This window comes from Dermacentor albipictus, chromosome 7 (genome assembly GCF_038994185.2).
Source record: "Dermacentor albipictus isolate Rhodes 1998 colony chromosome 7, USDA_Dalb.pri_finalv2, whole genome shotgun sequence".
NCBI lineage: Eukaryota > Metazoa > Arthropoda > Arachnida > Ixodida > Ixodidae > Dermacentor > Dermacentor albipictus.
Genome location: NC_091827.1, coordinates 22812543 through 22837663, shown reverse-complemented (window position 1 = coordinate 22837663; position 25121 = coordinate 22812543). Strand labels below are relative to the sequence as shown.

Sequence of the window (25121 nt, the reverse complement as noted above, 5' to 3'; positions counted from 1 at the left end):
TTTGGCAGCTTTTCCTGTTTGTTTCTTCTTTCATATTCCCTGTTCCCTTTTTCTGCTCACTGGGCAAAGTGACTGCATGCGTCCGAAAGAGTTTTGAGCGTTGGAACATGAGAGAAAAAAAAGAGATTCTCTTAATTCCATTCCACTTGCATTCCTTGCTATTTGCTACATCAGGTCATGCTACAGTAATGGTGTACGTTCGGCTGCAGGACTCTACTTAATGGTTTCCTTACTGAGCTGTGTAACCGGTCACAGGTTGTTTACCATCTCGAAGGTCTTCTATATAGTTAAAATTTTGAACATAGTTGTATTTTTGTTAGCGTGTTACTCTGCGTCATTAATCGTTCGATCTTCGCAACAGTTATGCCTTCCTCTCAATCGTCAACGTATTGGTAGATATACACTTTGCACTTGCAAAGAAAGTCATGCCAAACATGCGTATCTAATATCAGTATACTATAACGTGACCCTCGCGCGTCCATGAACGGCAGCGTATCTTGGTGCCACACAGAAGTGAAGGAAATCTGCACTTAAGCTCCGTCTTCCGCCGATTTGATTGCGACTGCAACCCACTCATGCACGCCGCGCAATACACAACGCTGCCTTTGCGTTTTATAGGTATCTCCACTCCGCTGTGAAGCCCGAAATATTTCGCCTTTAAAACCGAAACTACAAAACGCCGCAAAGGCATTAGGCCTCATGAGCAACAACAGGAAACCGATATACCAGAGCAAATGGAATGATCATCTCTATTGGCATATTGTAATTCACGTGTTCTTCTTTTCTGCTACGTACACCACCCTGTTACATACGGGTTCAAGAAACACCCTGTGCTAGAAACACCAGTATAAAACGTTGCGCCAAGCGGAAGTGCGAAATACGTCGTTTGTTTCGGCTGCGGCGCTTAACGGGTTAAAACAAAGGGGCTGTGTATTTTAAACGAGTGTCGTATGCCTATTCTTCTGTGTATGCTCAAGGGAAGGGCGCTTTGGGCGCTCCAAACTAACGCTTGCAACCGATCAGCTACACTGCAGCTCGCCGCTTCAACACCGTCGTCCTCGTCCCATCGCGCCTGCTAGCTCGCGTTTTAGGGCACATTCACACCGGCGACTTGAGGAGGTCGCGCGACCATTTGCGACTCGCAATAAAAAAGCGACCGAAGGCGACTGATGTTCACACCGGAAAGCCCGGCGGAGCGCGACCCGCAAGTCGCAATCCCGGAGATTATCGTTCTCAGCGACAACTCTCGGAATCTACGCGGAATTTGAATGCGGCGCCGGAGGAGGCCGGATGTAGACACACGAAAGATCACTTCCGGTGCGCCGCTGATTGGTTTATCAGTTTTGCGACCACGGTCGCGCGACTGAAAAATCGCGCAGAGAGCGACTCGCCCAAAATGGTCGCTTTTAGAGAAAGGCGACCGTTTGCGACCATTTGCGACTGGTCGCAAAGCGACCAACTTGGTCGCGCGACCTCCTCAAGTCGCCGGTGTGAATGTGCCCTTAAGGTTCCAGAATCGCGGTGCGCACCGTCTAATCAGCGCGACGAAGCGGAAGCGCCCACCGTGCTCAACAGATGGCTCTGAGTTTGGCGCTTTGTTTCAAGCCGACATCTGTGGGAGGGCTCCCTTATCTGCATGCCCTCTATTGATTGGGACTTGCAATACACACTCAACTGCGCTTCCTTGTTTCGAGAGTGACGGAGGTCTTCCCTGTTCAAGGCTGCACGGCTGGGTTGTTGCTTGCGTCGTGCCCTGACAGAGAGGAGTCGGCGTATTGTTTTCCGAGTTTTGAAGACGGGCTGGGAAGGACGGGTTTCCGGTTATGGGAGAGGGTCTCGTTAACGAGTGTACCGTTACCTCTCGGCAACTTGCCTGATGTGAGATTACTCTGCGTGTCGGTGTATAGGGTGCGATACTGACACCAGCAGGGTCGAGTTTCAGCGCGATTTTAAATGCAGTGGCAGCTGCGAGCGGCGATCCATCATTTACGGCCGGTGATGACACGTGGGCACCGTCAGGTTGGTTCCGTCGTTGTCCGTCTTTTGTGTGTGTGCGTATGTCGTAACAGCTACAATCAGCGGGTGTGCATCGGAGCGTTACGTCAATTCGACGTCGATCATTCGCGACATGCGCTTAGGTGCGCTGTATCTGTGCTCCGATGCTCTATTTCTAACAATAATATACGTATAAACACTCGTTATGTAGTGTCGCCTACAACTGCGACTGCTATTACAGCATGGTAGAACCTAACAGGCTTTACGTTGGGGACATCCCCAACAAATAAATACAGCTGTAAGTCCAGCCGCCTACTTTCAACTTTGTGTGTCGCTCATAATTTTTTTCTCATCGCCATTTCAGATTTTCAGCAAACGAGAGCTTAAAAAGCACGTAGCAACTCGCTAAAAAGATCAACCGTCCTGATCTTTGAACTAATCTGCCGTTCCTTCAAATAGAAAAACTAAATAACTATAATTCGAAGTATAGTTAGTTGTAGCAATCGCCGCTCCCTGTTGCAGAAAATTTCTGTTTGTAAGCACACAGTCCAGTTGTCAGACTTTTAGTTATACCAGAATTCTTGCGGGAGCTTGAAGTTCCCTCTATCAAATTAACCAGCTTCAGTATTGAGGACCACAGAATATTGCATTTCTTTGTTTGCTTGTTCTTCACAAAGCCTAATTAGGGATAATACATAAGGGGTGGACATGTTTACTGACGAGTGGTTTCTCCGACAGTGGCCTATTGAAGTGCGCTACAGTGGAGTGGTACACATCTTCTTCGAGCAGGAAGTTCCAGTCACTTGCTGTCCCAACAAAAGAGTACCTGATGCAGAGTAAAAGGTTTTACATTGAATAAAGGCTTAATAGGCTTATCGCCAATATACATATGTCTTCTATACGTCCTTCTTACGTAATGGAAGCACCCTCGGTGCCAATTGAATCGTGCTAACGACATAGGCAATCTGCTGAGAGGGTGTATTATGGCAAAATAATAACAAAACGGCATGAAATGTGAGCAAGTTGTCACAAGTATGTACACCATTGTTATACCCTTGTGAATGTAAATCGAAATATACGCGCGGGCCGTGTATATACTGTCTCCGGATGGTGGATGCACGAAGAATGGCTATGGACAGGCAAGATTGCTGGATGATTGCTAGATGAGTTGTGATACAGGCAGTCCCATGCCATGTTAAGTTTTTGTTCTAAGTCGTGAAAATCAGCTCAAAAGCTCGAAGCGAACTCTAGTCATATCCTACGTGACTATTGCGCTTGCATGATTCCGCCACTTGAAGTGAGCCTCTAATGCTAGAACACACCACTCCTCGGTAACGAAAGACCCAACAATATTCTTGAAACCTTGTTTACGAAATGTAGCTTCTCTTTGCGAACCTCACCAGGTTTTCGCGACCGTGGGTGCTGTGTGGCTTTCCCCTGGAGGAATAGGCCAACCAATCACAGCGGAGGACGTGCGTGACGTCACAACCACTAGGTTGCTTGCACCACTACCAAATTTTTCTCGCCTCGGCGTATTTACGGCAGCGGCAGTGGCGGCCGTGCGGGAGAAAGAAAAAAAATAGAACCAGAACACACAATCTCATGTTCCAAGTCTTTATGTACTGACAAGAAGGTTCGCATCATGTATAGATTCCAAATTGTTGAATCTGCTGTTATTTTATTCCTTCAGGTAATTTAGTTAAACAGGTCATTAGATCATTTTTGTTATTTAGCGGATTATGGATTCCGCTTTTCGATGTAATTTCCTTTTCTTTAAGTGACACAGTTGAATTAGTATATGTGTTATAGACCACAGGCATTCTTTTTCCTAATTCTTTTAAGAATACAGAATGGCAGCATGTCAATATATATGTATATCGATATTGAGTTTGCGAACGGCTGGTACACAATACAGTGAACAGTTATATCAAGACGCACACACACTTCTCACATAAACGCTCACAATTTGGGCTTATTGGCAATCTGACCCATGTGGTAGACGCAGCGCGTTGAGAACGGATATAATAGAAGTGACAAGACACGCTTGGTGCTCACTCGCAGCAGCTTATTTCCAAGTTCTTGACAGTTATGTTTATACCATGGCAAAGGTTCACCGTTTCACAACCTTGCGGCAATAGATACCGAGGCGCAAAGAAAGTAAGCGCTTCTAATCCTACCTTGAACAGCGCCACGTCGAATTTTCTTACATCGAAAGTTCTCAATTCGCACCTTTTGTTCATTTCTTTTCCCATGTTTAGTGTTCATAATACAACATAAGAATTCATAACAATTTCGAAGTTTCATAGTGCACTGCTACGGAGGATTACTTGCCGGTAACGAAGCCCCTTTTATCACGCGTCGATGGCAGGAATCAACTGAACGAGCGCAACACTAAAAAGCCGTCTTGACTCTCGTGCGACAGCAGATAAGTGTTGTAAAAAAATGCGAAGACGCGTCACGCAACGTCTGAATGAGGGGCAGCATGCCTTACCCGGACCGAGTTCATCATGTTGCGCTGTTCATGTTTTTTTATCTGCCATCTATATATCCATGGAGGCCGTTGCGGGTTCAGACGTGGAGGCACTATGGCTATTCTTTTATGAGTCAGCACTCCTTCTGCATGTGCGGTCGCCACCATCCATTAGCGTATAGCGCGCGGCTTAAGGCTGTGCGCAAATATCAGGGCTCTCATTAGAAACAAAGCAATTTGCATAAAACCATAAAAATTATGCGAGTTAGTCCACGGCAGAACTGAATGGTGAGTGTACTGACATGGCAGCTCCCGTGTCTATTTGCTTGTCTTATATGCAACTTCCTTTACGTGGGCCTTTCTTGGTGAAGCCGGGCAGGATGTTGATTCGAACTAACGGAGCGAGAGGAAGGAAAGAAAAGAAGATGGCGTTGGGCTTGACGCGGAACAAATGCGGGAAGCATCTATAGCCAGCGGCGTCTATAGCTCATTTCCATTCACGATTACAGGCACACAGGAGGATGATTCTTCCCGGAGCAGCGTGACGTAATTAATGTAAGTGAATTCGCGGCCGCTTCGTTAAGTGTGATGTGGAACTGAGTTCCCGATGTGGGGAAGAGAAGGGTTGTCGGACCGCGGGCGCGCACCGAGTTGAGACCTCGGGTTGGGCGGAACCTGCACAAAGGGGCGATTTTGTTCCTTGTAGGTATTAGTCAGAGAAGTCCCACTCATGCTCGTTCCTTTCCATTCAGTTCCGCTTGCCGTGGCGTTAATTAGGAATATACAGGCTCGCTGGCCTAGCTTTAGGGATTCACTTTCACGCGTCGGTGGAGTCTCATTCGAGCCCTCTGCGTATATAGACCCGGAGCTTAACCTGGTGCTCTCAGCCCAAAGTGTACCGCCGGAAGCTGTCAGTACGGGTTAAATCACTTTTTCGGCAAAACCGTAAGTATGACAAGTGTAAGTGGCTGTCACTACCGCGTACCGACAGATCTGATGAACAGAGAAAGGTAGTAGGGCGTCGGAAATGGATCTAAGCGTTTTAGTTAATGTACAGATTGCCCGTACTCTGCAGGTAGACTACTTTGACTACATATAAACTAATTTGCCTCCCTGTAAGGCTTCCAGCTTCACCTATATCAAGTGTACGGACTACTTACAGGCATAAATGACCAACACTTAAGTCTATTTTTTTCTACCTATTCTTCTTTACGGAGTTCTCGTGAGATGGGTTGGGGTAAGTCTTTAGAAATTAGCGAACGAAATGCAGAAAACAAATAATATGCACTTTTAAAAGAAATTCTTGTGTCTCCGTGATTATGAGGCTGGCTGTAACGCAAGACTCATGATTATTTTGACCACCTGAGTTTTCTTTTTTTTTGACGCTGCGGCTGAGCTGCGATTGATGTCCGGTGAGTGTACTTTGCCCCTGTGGGACTCAAATGTTTTCACCATGTGTAGGTTGCGTTCGTTGCCTCCAGACATACGGATGCACTTCCCGTCTGGAATTCCACGACGTGAACAGACCATGCTCTACTGTCTGTGGCTAGGCGTTGCCTTTACAAACGCTTATGCTTTCCTCATAGGAATGGCCAACAGCCCCACGTGCGACACATGTAACATCGACGAGACGCTCGCACACATTATCTGTGTCTGCCCGCGATGCAGTGCTGAGAGACAAGTGATGTGCAGAGTACTGGACCAGTTGTACAATCGTCCACTTTCAGAACTAAAAGCTTTAGGCCAATGCTCCGAAAGAACATCTGCGTTGAAGGCCTTACTCGCGCTATTAAGGTTCTTGCGGTGTACGGGGCTTCACGACAGACTAAGAATGCCGCCCTCCACCGCTATGTAGTGTACGTGCTTTGTTCGTGCTTGTCTCCCTTTCTTTCTATCTCCCCCTTCCACTCTGTTTCTCTTTTTATCCCTCTTAACCCTTCCCCCTGTGCAGGGTAGCCAACCGAAAGTACCTCTGGTAAACCTCCCTGCCTTTCTCTGCATTATTTTCTCTCTCTCTTACGTGCCCCTAAATCTAAGTACACGACCATTCTTGCACTCCGCCTCAGTAGAAATACGGCCACCTCTGCGCGAATCGTACCCATGACCTCAAGCTCAACAGTGTAACACGATAGCCGCTAAGCTAGCGCTGGGGATAATGCAGTTGTATTCTATCGAAATTGTCGTGCTATTGCATAAACATGCTTTCGTGTTCTTTGTTGAACGCACGTGTACATGTATATGCAGGCTGAAAATGTCACAATTTTCGTAAGGAAATGTGATGTGGTAGGAGATTATTGGTGCAATGATCTGACAAAGGAAGGAAAAGAAAAGCTCAGAATGCATTGCGCGTGCGGCTGTTATTTCGCTTGGCTCACATAACCTACCAGCTGTGCATCGCACACTAGTATTAGTGTTGGCGATGATGGTTAAAACGCAATAGTAAATGGAAAAAGTAAGGGTAAAATAAGTTTTCTACGGCGCTCAATACTCAGATTTGAAGGTGGGTTGTCTGAATATACTTAAACACCTATATATATATATATGTAGTCCAAGCGGCGCTTGACGTTGACTCTTCGCAAGTGTAATTGCTAGATGTAATGTAATTACTAACATTGGCTATTCGTTGGCACCACTTGTTTTTTTCTAGCCACCGAAGCACTCGCACAGAGGGTCACTAAAGCTAAGCACAACTGTCGTAGCACTGGCGCTTTCTAAACACGTCATGAGGCTCTGATTTCGCCAGAACCGGAACCATCAATCACCCAACAAGCTGCGTACGCAGCAACCACTCCATCGGAGCCCAGCATAATTAAGTGGATGCGGCGACCACCCGCTCAATCCAAGGACTTCGGGCGATGGTGGCAATTAAACGATCGCTCCTCCACTAACCCTATACGGGAATCGCAAAGGAAAAAGCGGGGTCTGCCAAGTCCCCGGTCATTTTCTCCACGCACTTCACGGCTTCGAGTAGTTTGTGTTCCCGTCAGCCGGGGCAACACCGCGGGTGGGGACAGTGCTTGGCGTCGTTTGGACGCTGCAATCGCACAACGAGGCGGGCACCCCGAAAGATGCCATTCCGGTGCATCGTCGGTAAGCCCTAAGATGCTGGCATTTCATAAATCATCACAGCTGAGCGCACATCGCGCGACAACATAGAGAGAGAAAAAAAGATAAAGCTGCGGAGGAGTCGTTTAGTTGCTGGTATCGCATGCGGGATGCGCTTCCGGGTGGCCTCCCAAAATGAGCCGCAATCTAATTACGCCCTCGGCTCCCCCTACCGGATCGGTCTCCGCTGCTCGTGAGTCATATGCATATTCACCGCTGTTAATCCCTCCATTAGTGGATATGGCGTGAATGAAGAGGCGAACACACAGGTCAACTAACAAACACTGCTGACGTCACGCAAAGAAGTCTTCTTTCAGTATTATACTATTTTGTAAATGGACGAACGGGCAATTTCAACAGGCGCGCGGCAAAGCACAGAAAAAACGAGTTATTGATATGCAAGTGACGGTGAAATTTAGGTGTCATGAAACCAGTCTTTGCCCCTGCTGTAGTAAAACCCTCCTCCATCTTGCAGAAAAATTATGCCTCCTTTAAGCGTTGAACATAGACCAGTAGCTAAGAAGACGAGGCTGCGCCTTAGCGAGATTGACACTGACATGTTACCTGTATACGGCTTGCTGTGCCTAAAGGGAAGCTGAAACAAATTTCAAACAAATCAAAAATATTTAGGCAGAAACCATCGGATGAGAGTTGTGAAAGGCAATAGCTTCCCGATATATATTTTGATACAGGCCGCTGCGTGTACTTATATCCAGCAGCCTGCATCAAAACATATCAATAGAAGTTGGTCAATGCTACTGGTTAAGGCATGTAGGTGTTGTATTGTTGCACTGCTTCCAGCATAGGTCCGCCTTATAAACCACATTAAAACCATTACGAGGACACAATTACGCAGTAATGAAAAGACAGCCTACCCTTTGATTACAGTGTCTCAGAAATTGGCCTAGTACAGTTGTTATCGGTTTCACACCTAAACGTCCCATGTAAGGTCAGGGAAGAGGCAATGAAAGCATCGATTTGAAAGATGAACAAAGAGCAAGGTAATGAATATATTCACCCCTTGGATACTTAAGAGGCCGTGTATTATTGCAGAATGCATTATTGTATTAGAGCAGAGTTTCCTGCGGAGAACAACACAAATTGGATTTGCGAAGATTGTCGAGACGTCAACCAAGGAACCACCGTAACGCTAAATTCGAGAACACTGGCTGGACGCCATGTGCGGAAAGATCGGGAAGCAGTTTTGTCATTAAATTGCAATTTGCAGTTCACCTAGAGATTGTCCGCATTCGAATCAATGAACCATGAATCTGACGGTAGTAGAAGGCAACAGCGGAGCAATGAAGCTTGGCGTAAGGAATGGTGAAGTACCAAACTAATTTTCACTAGGGAAATGGTGGAGATTGCTTTTTCTTTGTTCAGCCTCATGCGTGTTCTCCTGAATAAAAGCGAGGCCGAAGACGTGTGTGTGCGCGTGTGTGGAAAGAGAGCGAGCGAGACTTATCTGTCAGGGTTTCATATCAAAGCACGGGGGCGGTTTAGCTTACACGTATTAGCTTGGTAGAGAGGTCTTCCACAAAAACAAATTTTGGCCAGGACATCATATCTGTCCCTAAAATATCCCTCGTCAACTAAACAACAGATTGCCAAATTGTGGCGCCAGGTTCACTGGCATAATGAGCTATATTGCGGCGAAAAACTCGAGAATAAATCGCGCACGAACTGGAGAGCGTGCCAGGCATTAGCAGATATTTTTTTTTCATGCCAGAACTCCTTATTAATATAAATGGCCACCAGTCATGTCTCGGTCAGCCAAATGTAGGGACTAAGCTCGCAATAAGTTACCCTGTGCATACGCAGTGACAAAGATTTCATCACCAAATGGGACGCTGATGACCTATAGCTTCTCTTGACGCCTTTTCGCTTGGCGAGCGAGCAGTGATGAGTGGGAAAACAGCATTCCTGTGGTTTCCGCTATCGGTTGCAGAAACGGAAAACCGAATGAGAGTCAGTTTGTCGTGGTCTATGTGGAAGGGGGCTGGAGCACTTAATGCCGTTGCTCTTCGTGGGCTCACACAATTCCTAAAACGAAAAAAAGCGCAACGACGTCACCGAGCTTGCTCCCCAAATAAGGGAAAATAAAAGGAAACAATACGCAAGTTGTTTTCTGGAAGATCTGAAATGAATCTTTCTCAGAGCCTGTAGGCCCTGCGTATAACGAAGAGTCACTGGTGTAGCGGACAGGGCTTGCAGAAAATATTTTGTCTTTTTAGTTTATTAGAGTGTGTGTGTGGGGGGCGGGGGGGGGGGGTAGCGGACTTCGTTTTGATGGACGCGCTGACACTCGATCGTGACCTGGCGTCAGTCAGACGACAACACTGCAAGCGAGGTGTAGGGGAGAGCTTTGTCATCGGGTTTGTCGCCTTGACTGCCGGCGGTCATGCGTGCTGTGTCGCGCTCAGCACATCATAACTCATGGCCGGAGGGGTAAGAGGGGGGGGGGTGAAGTGGGTATGATTTTCGATAATGGGACGACGTGGCTCATTTGTGTGTGTGCGTGTGTGTGCGTGTGCGTGCGTGCGTGCGTACGTGTGCGTGTGTGCGTGCGTGCGTGCGTGCGTGCGTGCGTGCGTGCGTGCGTGCGTGCGTGCGTGCGCGCGCGCACGCGCCTGTATTTTTTCACTCTGACTTCATGGGCCGTTTCATCTTGCGCTGCTGTGCTTTTGTTTATGTAGGGCTTTGTCGTATGACTTGTGCTTGGTTGATGAGGTTTTTCTTTGTCAGCTCTTTGCTTTTTTTCTCAATCGACAAATAGGACCATTACCTCAATATTACTCCTGCTGACACGGTACTTCTTGCATTAAGCTTGTGCAGGATTGCGGGCAAGTTATGTTTGCGTATGCACCATAGAAAGGTGGTTACTTCTTTTCGCCTAAATGTAGATGAGATTTTGAGACACTTCAAAAAAGTTAGGAGAAGTCCAATATATGTTTGTCAGGTGAGCAAATGAAGTTTTGTCGCATCGTCGGCACTGGATAGGCGGATCGCAACTATTCGTGATCGTTCATGGGCGCTCGCGATCCTTCAAAATCCTTTAATCATTGCCATCAATACTTGTTTGTTCTGGGGCGGAGGGGAGGGACTTCGTCATCTTGTTTTTTATTTATTTATTGATCCTGTACTTAACGCACACACAAAATAGCATGCCGTAATAATTATTGCCCTGTGCCCACTTTACAATGCTGTTAATGCGAACAGAATTAATGTTAATTCTGTTCCTCTTGCTAGTCAGTCAATTTGCAATAGTTAGGGAAGTTCATGTCTCGCCTCGTTTAGGGCATCTTCAATAAAATAAAGTACACGTCCGATGTCGGCGCTTGAACCGGTGTCTTCAAGCGCAACAGCTCAATGCTCGACCTTTGATATCGCAGACGCCTGCACGGAACAAGACAATGCCAACGCTGCCACATTGCTTCCCGCTTGCAAACTAGAACTTCGTGACGGCCGACGCATGCGTTACGCCGCTTTGTAAGCAATTTGTTTCTCTTATGCGAGAGTGTGCCAATTCTCCATCTTTCCCTATAGTGGACGCTAGCGTTCTGAAATGGTGTGAGGACGCAGCGCCTTCGGGATCGGCCATATTTAGCGAGTGCACTACGTAGGGCATCGGCTCTGGTTGTAATGGAGCAGTTTTTGACGCCTCAGCGCGGGGGTACAGTCAATATATCCATGTTTCCCAGATCGATAGGCACGGATGACAGGACAGACATCTAGCAGCCATCGCCATCTTCATCGGCCGCCCCTTATACATGGCGTGCTACGATGTGTGTCTCGTGGTGCGGGGTGCGAGATTCAGAAAAAACTTAAAAGAGTGCTGCTTCTGCTATCAGTCCGAATTGTCCTCAGCTCACCGACTTACTCATTGTAGTATTGGACCTCAGCTCGGTCCTCATAACGGCCTGCTTGGCGTACAGTCACGCCCGTGTGTACATATACATGCAATTAATAAAGAGAAAATCGGGCATCCACCCATTTGCAGCAATTGCTACAAAGGAAACCCATCAGGTTACTCGAAAGAAAAGCCTCGCAGTAGAACAAGAATTCGTCCTGGTCCGGGACTCGAACCCGGGACCACCGCCTTTACGGGGCAGCCGATCTACCAATTGAGCTAACCAGGCGGCTGGCAGATCGCAGGGCGAAGTCGAATTTGTGAATAACTCGAAGCAAAGGCAAGAATGTACGGGTTACTCGAAAGAAAAGCCTCGCAGTAGAACAAGAATTCGTTCTGGTCCAGGAATCGAACCCGGGACCACCGCCTTTCCGGGTAGCCGATCTATCAGCTGAGCTAACCAGGCGGCTTGCAGATTGCAGTGCGAAGTCGAATTTGTGAACAACTCGAAGCAAAGGCAAGGATTCGACGTAACAGTACTGCGGAAACCCACAAGGTGTTACTACTCTCGAGTTATGACAGTTCAACGTAGCTCGTGAAAGAGCTCACAAGGCTCCCATGGCATGTGCATCAGTAAGGAAGCATCACAAAATCTATGCATGTAGCTTATTCTGTTGAAATACGTCTTTGATCAATTATTTTTAAAAGATCGACAGCCAGTCCTTAGAATGCGTAGTAGATCTACACCTTTGGAAGCGTGACGTGCTGCATGCGACGCTCATTTTTCATTTTTTTCCCAAAAGCATCTCACCCCTCGCTTCTTCTTTCTATGATTTCAAACAACATGCCTTAATTCAATTAGTAATGGTAGGCAAGGTTAGCCTTATCATAAGTATTACATTCAGTAATGTTGTTCTAGAAAGCATCAAGGATTATTGTTAAAATAAGCGAATAGCTTATGCGCACCGTTGCCAATCGACTACATGCACTAGGAATACCTCTGGGACACACTGCAGGCGTCGATAACATTGATAGTGGTGGCACAGATTATCGTCTACGTGTTTTTTTTTTCCTCGGACAACACAACAGCATGGCGACGACGGAAGCGTCACCAAATACAGCGTGACGACAATAGAATCGCGATAATGTGACGTTGGTGGCGTAAAAATGGCGGCATGCCTGCAATTTCTTTTCCAGTCGTTTACTCTACCGAGGCCAGGTACTCCTCCCCCGAACCATTCGTTTTGAAATCACGCAGATCTCGCGAACTGTCGGAGTCCGTCCAAACGAAGCTGTTGCGAGCCGGCAAGATGAAACGGCACATCTCGACAAGAGAAGCCCAGCGGACGTTGCCAGGCGTCGCGCACTGCAGTCATCAGGCGGGGCCCCGGCAGAGCACCGACCACCGACCCCAGCATCTGAACCCCAGATGCCACAAACCTCTGACATTATAGCACGTGTGACTATACTGGTGTAACTCGCGTTCGGCGACGTTTCCGTCTCGAAATCTGGTTGTTTCAGATCACGTGCCCATTGCATCGACTGATTGTATCGGCGGAGAAAGGTCAGGCCACAAACATATGCTATTACGAAAACAGACGCAGAAGCTGCGGAAGGCTATTTGTCTAAGGAGACCCATTCCACTTTTGGCGATGTGTGCAATTAGTCTCCAGTGACAGCGCTTCACTCCTGCTCCAATGATCGGCCTTCCCAAGACCACCTACTCTTGGCTCGTACAACCTACATTCGTTAATTAAGGGAATTAGGTGTTTTTATGGAGGATTTTAGCGCGTTTATAAGCTTGCCGGAGACCGCTGCAACATAAGCAAACAAGTACACAACACTGTTGGCCAATAACGGCAAATCAGCAAATTGTTTAAAGTTCTAGCTTGGCCCCGTAATTCCAGTAAAATATATGACATCTTCGTAAGTACGGTTGGTGGCTAGTCGTTCTTTGCTCACTCATGCAAAAGCAGAGTATGGAATGACTGGCTGTAATACAGGTGTAAACGTTTTACTGAAGGCGTTAACATGGGTAAGGGGACAACATATCTCTTTTCTGGGGCGAGCAGAACCAAGAAGTTATTTGACTCCATAATTTTTATTTACATATGCAGATTACTTATTTACTTGTTTAAATACTTTTGAGGCTCAAAGGCATTGCAGAAAGGAGCAGTCCATTGAAAAGCATGTGCAGAAATACAGTTTAGAACAGTTTGTGATGCACGGTTACATTGAAGCTTGGATTTTCCGGAATGGTGGCTACGGAAATAGGCAGGCGGTTCCAATTCAGACGTGTTCTTCGAAGAAATGAATATTGGCACAACTTCCTTCGACACGGGGACGCATCAAGTTTCGGGGCTCAGCGTAAAAGTTGGTGAGGCACAACTTGGCGAGGCTGGTAAATTTTGTGAGGCCTAACTACGAGGCTTAACTTTTAGGACTCAGCCTAAAATTTAGGCCTCATCTTTTATTAAACTTTTCTGAGCCAGGATATTTACTGCTGGATACTATAAGATACTACTGCTGCCACGATCACCCGTCAGCGTGGTTTCAATGACTCACAGATTTTGAAAGCACGTGGACACGTGACCCCCACAATAACAGCGACGCGAAGGAAGTGAAACGGCGCCGGAACCGGGCCGACGGGACCAGCCTCGACTGATTATTGCTTCGACGGAGCAACAAACGAGAGAGAAACGCTTTTCGAAATGTCCTTTTAAACGCTGCAGCTCGCGGTTTGAGTTTGTAAGTCTATACACCCTAATGGGAGAACCGGAAGTTCTCGGTGGGAAACCTCTCGGCATGCCGCCGCCGTGGCATGACGAGACGAATACGGCTGCGGACACGGCGCCTCGCTTGACTTCAAATCATGGCTGGTGCCGTTTCAAATGGGTTGGGGTGCGCTATCGCGCGCGTGTTTAAGTGGCGCGAGACGAATGGGGTTCTTTTTTTCGTGGCGGTGGGAGTCCAAACGACCTCCATTGTCAGCGTGATGGCAGCGGTGGCAGCGTTGTCGCACGTCGCGCGCATCGTTTGAACCTCGTGAGCGTGAGAGAGGCCCTTTTTTTCAAAGAATGTGCTTTGTAAATTTGGTAGGAGGGTGCGAATCGGAGAAAACGTGACGGAGTTATGGCGGCCCGCTGCGGAAACGCTCTTTAGTTCCTGAGGCGTTAAATGTAATGGGGATGCGTGTGCGCGTACGTGCGTGTGTGCATCTGTGCGTGCGTGCGTGTGTGTGTGTCTATGTTTCCTTGCTGAAGTTTCAAAGCGCATCCCCAGTGTGCGCGTCAATGTTATCCCAAAGGGCCGAAGCTCACTTGTGAATGGGAAACAGCGCGGGAAGACGAGGATTGACTTAAAGCAGATGACACAGGCGTTTAGTGCTAACAAGCCCAACGTCACTCACTCCCGAAGCTCCTGCTACCGGTTTTAGGTCTGTCTTTATTAAAAATTGAAACATATTTATGCTTGGCGGGCAATTCTCTCAAGGTTGTTTTAATTTCGTCTTGCCATCTGCCCTTTTCAGCCTCTCGATATTTGTCCAATTGCCCAGGGAATCTAGTAGTTGTCCCTACAAATTTGAAAACCTAAAGGTCAGCCATAAGTAACGTTCGTGAGGGTATGTTCTCAACTACGACGTAGATTTTCAATTCTGTCATTGCTTGCAGTAGTGCAGGACATAAATATTCTCTCAGCGTCCAATGATTCAGCGACAGTATGAGGTGATTACTCGTTTATCGGTTGGACAGCTTACTCGTTTGTTCATTCATTTGTCATCGAACAGAGTTCGAAGTTACTTTGCCATCCAACCAGCGTGCCAACAGTACTTTAGCGCCAAGAATTTCGATTCTGATTCTACATTTGAGAAAACTTTCAGCAGGTGACAACAAAATTGTTCTGTTTGCTTCCACCTAAAAACACAATGTACAACGAATGCCTAGGCTGTGGTTCTTGAAAGACATTGATTCTATGCTTTGTGACCACTTGCAAAGGAGGACAAACGTTCCGGGCTACCACCATGCAAACTAGGAAACCAGCTGCAAAGCCCCGAGTCGAAGCGCCGCCACTGCCGATAAGTTTCCCTTGACCATTAGCCCAGATTAATGACTATACCACCGGGTGCTATTGTTTGCTCCTGGCAGCAGCTAACGAAGTTTTCTTCTCGTTCTGTCTTTTTTATTCGACCGCGAGCGAAACTCCGAGGCTGCGTTTGACGTGAGGCGTGCCTCGTCGAGTGGTTCGACGAAACGTCCGCGAAGGCAGAATGGTGTCCTTCCGGTCTGCGAGCGGGCGGCTTCCGGTTGCGGAGGAGGAAACGGGAGAACGAGAAACGGGCTGGTGGCACCCGACGAGGGATACGCGCGTCTCCCCGCGCATAGGGAGTGTCCCCGAAAGAACAACAATGGCCAAAGCGGGCTTACACACACCGCCGGAGTGCGTAGGGTCTGTTTCCTGACACGCATCGGCTCATCAATCTCTGCTCGCTTCCCCTACGACTCGCACCGCGGGTTTGGAGAGGGGGTTGAAGCGGCACTTCAGGCCACAAGGAGCAAGTTGCCACAGGCATAACATTTCGCCTGTTGTTTGAGCACAACTTGCCAAGCGTCTGAATAATATATATATATATATATATATATATATATATATATATAAAGCGATTCTCTTTAGCGGCGGTAGCACAGCGCTTACCAACCACTCCTGAGAAGCGAAAGTTCACTGATTTCATTCCCCACCGGCGCTTTACCGTTCCACCAGAGGCAGAACGCACAAACCGCGTAATTAGGTTTAGGTGCACCTGAAGGTCACATGCTACGAAAAAGAACGAAACGGGGAAGTCGTAAGCGGAGAAACGATTCGGTGACGCACGCCCCTGATATCTCGTTCGCCCATAAAACAAAAAAAGCACCCATTTTAAAATCTTTTTTTACACTTACTGCAGGCCAATGACTGTCCATATTTGCCTTTTATTCGCAAAGTGTAGCTTCAGGCATAATAGAGCTGTACGTTAATAGGTGCGCAAGCATCTCCATGTACGCAGAGAAGATTGCAGCCAACGTTGTCGTCTGCTAACAGAGACGGTGACTAGAAATCTTGCGCGCATTATGTTGACGTGCCTTAATTGGTACTGCTGCGACCCTGTTATTTCTGGAGTCAGAGAAAAGTAGCTCAAGGGTTAGCACGCCTACTCTCTAAGTATGTCATCGCGTGCATGGAACGCGATAATTGCACAATATCTCAATCCTGTGACCATTGGACCACGATCGCATGCACAGTTCCCTCGGGCCAAAGTCGCCCTTCCGAAATGCCTGGCACGTGCGTTACGTGGTAATTACTCGTATTGCTCCCACGGGACCGTTAGAACGTTGAGAAGGTGTATTAGACTGACGGTGCCTTCTCGATCGGCCAATATTTTCTGTTAGATGTCTTCGAAGGGCGAGAAGTTCGCCTCCACTGCTGTTGCATTAAAAAACAAAGAAAGACTTTGCAAACATTGTTAACGAAAAGAAAGCTGCGACTACGTCCTCCGACGAGCGCAGCGATAGGTCGTGCGAAACCAAGGACGAGCATTGGAAAGAATGTTACGTTCGGCCACGTGAAATTTATAGAGCTTGTCAGGAGATCGCGCGATTTCGGCCACCCACCGCGCACACCTGCACCCCCGTGCAGAAGCGCGTTCGAAGCATGCCGACGAAGAGCGAGTATAGCTGTGGACGGCGATGGTCCAAGTCCCAGTGCATGGCTTTCGAGATTTTTTTTCAGTTCGCCGCAGGAAGCCGGGGAGGGCGCCGAACCTCGGAGGTCATGCAGATAGGTCTTCCTTTCTTAGTCGTGCGTCACTTCCGGCGAGCACTAACGGTGACGGCTTTCTGCGGTTCCCTCTTGAAAAAAAAAAAAAAGGATCCACTTTTGCGAAGTTTTCGGCGGTGCATGGACACGTATTTCAATTGTAACATTTTGCGCGGAGGCTTCTCTTTGTTCACACTATCCTAAACAAGGTTGTTGAAGGACCATAATTTGTTACAGTGTACCTTGAAGCGTAGTTCGGAGTGAAAGTAGGCTATAACCTTGATTACACTTCACTGCATCTAACTAGCTGGCCGGAGCACAACGCTGGTCGTAGCCCTGCGCGTCTGGACCGACCCATGATGCCCTCCCCGCTTCGCGTGACCATTGCACAGGCGGCCAGAGACGGGTCGTTTGGGAGGTCGTTTTCGCATCGGGAGTGAAAGGTGGGCGGTGATGGGCCATTCGGTGTTCCCTTAACTTGTGTGCCCTGCGGCTTTCGAAAGGGGCCTTGATGGCTGATTGCCGGTCCCGTGTCGTTAGGAGGATTCAAATTAGCTCGTGATTCTAATGTGATAACGTGTTGCGTGCACGGTGTCATTGCTGATGCCAGAGGCTTCTTACACCTGCCAGAGTGGCTCAGCAAATGTTAAACGAGTGGATATGGCCTTTTTTTATGTTATAAGTTTGGGAAGCCCAACTGACGTTCGGATGGTATGCTGCCATCATTAGTTGCAGAAAGAATGTCTCGTTGTTCAATATTATGATTGCTCACACATTGTACATAGAAGGACAGGTGTGATTTGCGCATGCACAGTTTTTTAAGATTTTCTTTTTCTTTTTTGCTTTGTATGCAGAAAAGCCACGGATACTTTTCCATGAAATCTAGACTGTGTGTGACAGCAAAAGGACTTCCAGCTATAAGTTTTTTCGACTCTTGTCTACAGTCTTTTTGCAAATAACCCTGCTCTATGAAGTATAATATTAATGCAGCAGTTAAATGTTTCCGAATCGCGTATTGGGGTGGGCTTTGCATATTTTGTGTGTCTGTCACGTGCATTGTACGTTTCATATCTCCCCATACGCGTCTGTAATCGGTTTGAGTTTCTTTCTATAGGATATACAATATGCTTTGCGCACGATGTGCAAGTTTGTACCTGTATTTTCCTACCCATGCGGAATTTTTCAAAATATGCCCTGCACGCGCCAATGCCAATGGAGGACGTACGCGGCAAAGCGTGAATTGCATGCAAGAAAGTCTTAACAACTGCCTCTGCAAAAGAACGGATGCGGCAGGGTTGCGCAACTTCCAGCGATTACACATCATAGAGAGTGAGGAGCCGCAGGCTGCATTACCTAGCACATGCATGTAGTTGGTCACCCCACGGAATGTGGGGTGACCAACTTTTGGATCTGAAGTGACAAAATGTTTGGTGAGCATTTGTGAGACTACATTGAAATTACATAAACTGTCGCGCTCATTGTTTCTAGGCGTAAGGTGTTCTCACTGTTATCCCTCCTCGTTGGCGGTGGAATGCGCTTGTTCATTTGTTTCTGGTAGGTGGAAAATTACTCGTGCTCTGCGGTTCATACCACAGTGGGTAAACTTTCAGCCATTGTTGTTTTTAAGCGGCTGCGAATGCCGATGCTTTAGCGTCTACGTTTACGCTTAACGAGTGTATCCGGTTTTCTAGCGGTGATGCACAGCAACAAACTAACAAAATAAATTTAATCTAGTGTAGTGGACTCGAGCAGCAACATTAAATTGGGGTCCCATTTAATGGGAACCTCCACCATTCGCGGTGCTCATCATAATCGCAGAAATTGGATCGTGCTGTAACTTCATAGATAGTAATCGACATTTGGAGCATTTATGAGATTAATCAAGCAAGAACAGAAAATGGAAGCGCAATACAAGACTCACAATGTTGCCAACCGAAGCCTGCCTTGCGTTGTGTTACCTCCTGAATTTGTAGTCTTTTGCACTCTGCTACACAAAAACCATTGAAGGCACTCTTATTTTCTTCAAACCTTTGTATTTAACTTTACGTTCACCTGTCACGGCATGGTGATAATCATTCGTTGCTGAGGAAATGCAAATTTTAAGGCATGCAGCGTGCGACACTGCCAAATGCATGCCGCAAGGAAGCTCTCCTACCGAGTATTTGAGCACGCGTGATATTCCTGACTCTTCGCGCTTGTTTCATGCGCCACCATAAAGGGGCGTCAGAAGTCTTGCGGTTCTTCTAAGACCTCTGCCGCGTGCCTTGCTCCAGTGCCAATTCTCGTATGCTATACCACGTGACCCAGTCAGCTTTCCTCTGTGAGCGGCCGTCTTGCGAAGTAGAAGAAGGGATGCGAGCAAAACCAGTGTTCCTTCAGTACGCCTCGCAGCCATTTTTATTGTATGCACTGCTGCAGCTGCTGCACTGTGAGCACCACAAGTTTATATACCTTTATATAAAATGCCATGCCTTGCGTGTTAAAAAATTCCAGTTAAAAGAAAACTTGTATATGCATCAAAGAAGGCATCCTTTATTTATACGTCTGCAGCAATTTCACAGTGAAAATTTTGTGCCAAGTTCTTGTAATGAGAAAGCTATTATTGAAGCAAAATAACCTGTTTTCAGTTCATGAAGCAGCTAGTCCTGCCATTTTGCATCCCTTAAAAGAAAAGAAACCGAAAGAACAACAAAAGAAAGCTGAATATTGTACGAGATCGTCGTTTGCAGCGATTAGGGGCGCCACAGTTGTCGGAAAGCAAGTTATAGCTGTATTTCAGCCAAATGAGCTTTTCGCAAACCTAATCTTCAAATCAGTAACAGTCGACCGATATTGGTTCCATACCTACACTGTGAAGAACGCCCGTGCTTCTGCACACAACTACAGGGGTACACGACCCTGCGTCTAGCATCACTTATTCTCCAGTTCGCTATAATTTAGGCGTGTTTTGAAAACCGGTGTCCCTCAACATCGCTCGTTTTTCTTGAATCTGCTCAGCGTAGCAGTGGAGGCTCCTGAGGCAGCATAACGCTGGACCGGCATTCGCGATCGCTTCGGCTGCCTGTGAATCGATTCAATTTGAAACCGACGCGTTATGCCAGGCTGCCGGCTGCGGCGGGGGCTACCATGTGCGGCGTCCAGCGAAAAGACTAGCGTGCCGTCCAGTCTTTGCAATGGTAGAAGGAGAAGCCACCTGCATTAACTTGGGCTCCGTTGGGGCCAATAATGGACATGGACCGACGTTAACTCGAACGGGGGTAACGGTGGATTGTGATGGGATAACAGCGTAAAAGCGAAGACGCAGGCTCTGGTCAAGGTGTTGAATGATTTATGAGCCAAAATTCGAAGAGATGGGCAAAGGAACATTTCCTGAGCGTTTCTAGCAGTGTCTCTTCATTTATTCACGGCTCGCACTCATAGCAGCGACAGAAATATTTATTGACGTTATGCTAAACATTAAGTAGCAGAAATGTCGAGGCTCTTATCGTACCCTACTCATTTACAGAAGAGACTACACTTTTAATGTTTAACCTATGTTTTGCTTCATTTAATCATCATCATCACCATCACCGTGTAGATTATCTGATGGGTACATGCCTTCCTGAAATATGAGTGAGTTGACAAAGCTTCCCATGGAAAACGTTGAAAAGTTTCCACTGCAAACTCTTGTGACGAAAGATATGCCATGAAATAGCGAGAAGGAGCTAGTTCGTGCTGTTAGACTCAGCGCGTTTTCATTGGAATCTGATTAGGTAGTTTCAATATTCCATGCAGAGAACATTTTATTCAACGTACACATCCCGAAGAAGCAGTCTGTCGTTGCGAATAAGTCTGCACTCTGTTCAAACCAGTCTTACAGTTCATTGCGTCGTGAGAATAATGGTACAGTAGTTGCCAACGAAGAGCTCTTACATGTGGTCAGTGGGAGTGTGCGTTATCCAGAATAAACGTCAGGCCGCGTGACAAACGATGCCTAACGCGTTTTAGCGCCTACCAGCAGCGGCCACGCTTCGGAGACGCGGTCAGCCGGCCATTTTGTCCTCGAATAGCGCAGCCACCCACCAGCGAGGATTAAGTGGCCTAATCCACTAATCCGAAGGAAATCTCCAACGCGCGTTCGGGCTACCTTTTACTTTCTACTTGTTTTCTTTTTGCGCAGTTTGTGCTTGCGTTTATTTTGATAATTCTTCCTGTCTTACGGTTATTCCTGAAACAAATTTCATCTCACGGTTGGCTTTATGAGTGCCGTTATTTGTTTGTTTCTATTTTTATGTGTATGTGTGTGTGTGTGCACTTGTGTGTGTACTGCCTATTTAGGTTCCGCCATAAAGAGAAAGAACTGCGCTTAGGTGATGAGGCCCTCAGAATAGCGGTTGTGGGAAAAGAGGGGAAATAAAACAAAGGGAATAACACTGACCACATCATATCGGTAATCCTTATGACCATGGTCCGCCATTTGCACTAAGCTCTTGATCTAACGGTCATCTCGAACGCTACACTTTGCCGAGCCTTCTTTTATTGTTGTTGTTGTTGTTGTTTCGTTTTTGGTTGTCTCTGTTGTGCGAATGTAGATGTACACGACAAAGGCCACAGAAGTACTGAAATCAGAGAGAAACAGCGGGTGAAAGGAAGGCTACTTAGAATGTATTGGTGGTAGCGTTCAGGATTGCTTGCTAGGGATTCGGGGTGGGATTTAACGGTCAGGATGTATTGTGTATTTTGGTGCCGGCCACATGTTGCGACATTAACAGAAAAAGACAGAGAAGTCGTCACCGCAGATGATAAGAATAAGATGAACAATACAATAACGTTACGTTTTCAAATTTAGGAAACGCTCTTGTTTGGCTCTTCACGCCGTGAACAGGCAGTCAACGCTAGAGCCTATGCCAGGCGTCGGAGTATGATATTTTATGAGATGATTGACGTTTTCTTAGAAAACAAATAAGCAAATGAAGCGCGTTCTGCATTGCAAAAAGCGATAAGTATTCTAAGGTGTAAATAATGACTGTGGATACCTTTTTTTATTTTTCTTGTTTCCTACAATACACAAATGCAATAAGAATATTTCTATTAGCGTAGAAGATTTCGTAGGGAAATGCGTTAAGAACTTAGGGAAATGCTGAATGCGCAAAATGCTTCGATGGAATGCTGTATGAAAATTAGGTTACGGGGTTTTACGTGCCAAAACCACTTTCTGATTATGAGGCACGCCGTAGTGGAGAACTCCGGAAATTTGACCACCTGGGGTTCTTTAACGTGCACCTAAATCTAAGTACACGAATGTTTTCGCATTTCGCCCCCATCGAAATGCGGCCGCCGTGGCCGGGATTCGATCCCGCGACCTCGTGCTCAGCAGCCTAACACCATAGCCACTAAGCAACCAGGGTGGGTGAATGCTGTTTTGCTGCACAGCCCCAGAACACCCAAATTCAGCGTGCACCGAATGAACAATTCCAAACGTTCACATTTGAAACATGCGCCTGAAGAAACTCTACTTTTATTAGAGCTGTGTTTTGCTTAGAAATCAAGAAACAGCTTTATAAGTCAAGGTACATCCACACAAAAGCACGTGCAATTCACCTCCCCATTAGCGGCGGCATCGCTTCCAAATCACACATCGTTCTCTTTGTGCTCGCACCTGCTTTCTATTATTCGAGTAAGGGTCAGTATGACGGGTCAGTATCAAGGGTCAGTATCAAGTAAGAGTCACTAAGAACGACATCAGCTGATGTCGTTCGAGAGAAAAGTCAAATTAGGCCTCCGACCCAATCCGGGAGTACCATAAGCAAAGTCTTTGTTATCACTAGGTCGGTAACAGACGTAACGTTTCCTATACACTGAAGCAGCAACTACTGGGCGGCTATACGGCCTTCATCGCTTTTACGAGAACGACTTCTCACATGCTCGTTCTATCCCTTCTTTATAAGTTGTGGTTGAACTCATACAGTGATACCCTATTTTTATATTTGCGAATAGCGCTGTTTCGCCACGTAGCATCATGCTCTTCGCAGTGTTTCATGAGAAATCGTGCATTACCTCTTGATTATTCACATATCTATCGAAGAGACATCTATAATTCCATCCCGGGGAGGAGACCACAAGGACTTTCACCATTCCTGAGCGCGCCCAAATTTAAATGATTCCGCACAAAGCTGCAAGTTGATGCCATTAACGCACACTTTTAAGAGAATATGCATTCTTAATCTACTGGAGGGTCCCACAGCGAGGCGTCTGTCGGGTTACCCACCGCACAAGTTTTGCCCCCTCTACGCGATAAAACCACGCGTCCCAGAATGAAAGGGTCACAGGGGGTTTTCACCTCATTAACTCAAATTATGGATGGCGCCCATTACGCGGAAAGTAAGGCTAGCGCAACGCTTCGGCGCGCGAAAGCCCAGTAATAATTATCTCACTTTGCCGTAGTTTTCAATAGCATCGCATTTGAGGGTGTTTTACTGATGATAAGGGGAGTGAATGACCCTTCCGTGGGTCTCGTGTCTATAACGCATCGCGGTTTCGCGCGAAACGCGAAGCATTGATTGCGATAACAAATTATGAGACGGACATACACAGTAAGTTTAGTTAGTTTATTCAGCTGCATAAGATGATGTAAATGCTTACTAACTAAATAAATAAACGGGGTATCATGCGGACATTGGAAGCACGAACACATCTCACTCGATGACCTCGACACTCGCTGTCAGAATGAGATGACGATACCATGAGATGGCGCCAGAGTAGCACGCGTCGTCTGTATGTAAACAAAGCGCTGCATGAGCGGAGGTCATCCGCAGCAGCTGCTGTGAATCACCTCCGAGCGCCAGCCATGCGCTTCCTCTCGCAATCTCCCGTTTAGCCAAGCAGTCGCGCCTCACTTCGCTCAGTTTGTGCAATATGCCGTACGAGACAGGTCGTCCGCGCCGGCCAATATATCGCGAAATGAACACACGTATACAACTGCGCTCAAATTTCGCATTAGTGAGTATCGTAATCGTCGGTGAGTTTTTTCTCCCTGTCCTTGTTATTTGTGGTCCCGCCTGTAAGAGATTTCACAACCACGTAACAGTTGTCCCTAAAGTGCGCCAAGAGAGCAAGTATCAATGCCATCGTGATTCGATCGCTTTGGGCACTACGACAATTCTCTTTTATCTTTGATTCCGTGCTTCTTACACAAAGCAGATCCTTTTCTCTTTTGCAAGGACTGTCAGCTCTGTTATGCTCTAATGATCATCAAACGCGCACGATGAGCGCTACAAAGACTACAACCTAGCAAGCAAACAACAAAAAAAAGAAAAAATGAAAGAAGGTATGGATATCCCGGCCATGTTAGCCTATCCGTAACGTCCCAAAATTTTGCCCCCAGAAATACTACATGATCCTACCATCACCAGCGGCCATAGCGTACCTCTAGCTCCTCAAATTACCTAGCGCACGGAGTCACGGCAGCGGGATTAAATGCTCTTCGGCGTTGTTCGTGATTGCTTGCTCTCATTCACAATGACGCGCCCGCAGAAAAAGAACCAGAAGTCGAGGACAAACACGATTCGCGCTATTAGCAGCGCTGGACGCACAATTTAGCGGTGGTGGTGGCCTCTCGACAAACAGCGCGTGATTCTCTGCTATCAGCCTGCGTCATTTGATCGCTGCGAAGAGCGACCAGCCCCTCCGGGAGAAGCTCCCTAGCGGGATGACTTTCTAACGACGTTTCACCCGGGAGCTAGCGCAGCAGTGGCTAGTGGTCAGCCGGCCTCGTACAACCTGGCACACAAGTTTGCGTACTTCTTTCCTCGGCGCTCTCTGTTTTTCGCAGAGCGCGGCAGAGCAGCCGCCCCAATTTGTCGGAAAAGCTTCTATGGTAAACACGCCCAATGTAAGCTGCTGTGTGCACGCTATACAGAAAGCTGACTGTGG

At 47.1% G+C, this 25121-nt stretch overlaps 1 protein-coding gene and 1 non-coding gene across 4 annotated transcripts in view; one reads left to right on the top strand and one right to left on the bottom strand.

Moving 5' to 3' along the window:
* LOC135915668 (uncharacterized) overlaps positions 1-25121 on the top strand; it is a 381759-nt gene that overhangs the window by 154755 nt on the left and 201883 nt on the right. The gene's annotated exons all lie outside the window — the stretch shown is intronic.
* TRNAY-GUA (transfer RNA tyrosine (anticodon GUA)) lies at positions 11635-11709 on the bottom strand. Its single transcript has one exon. It is a non-coding gene; the product is annotated as a tRNA-Tyr (tRNA).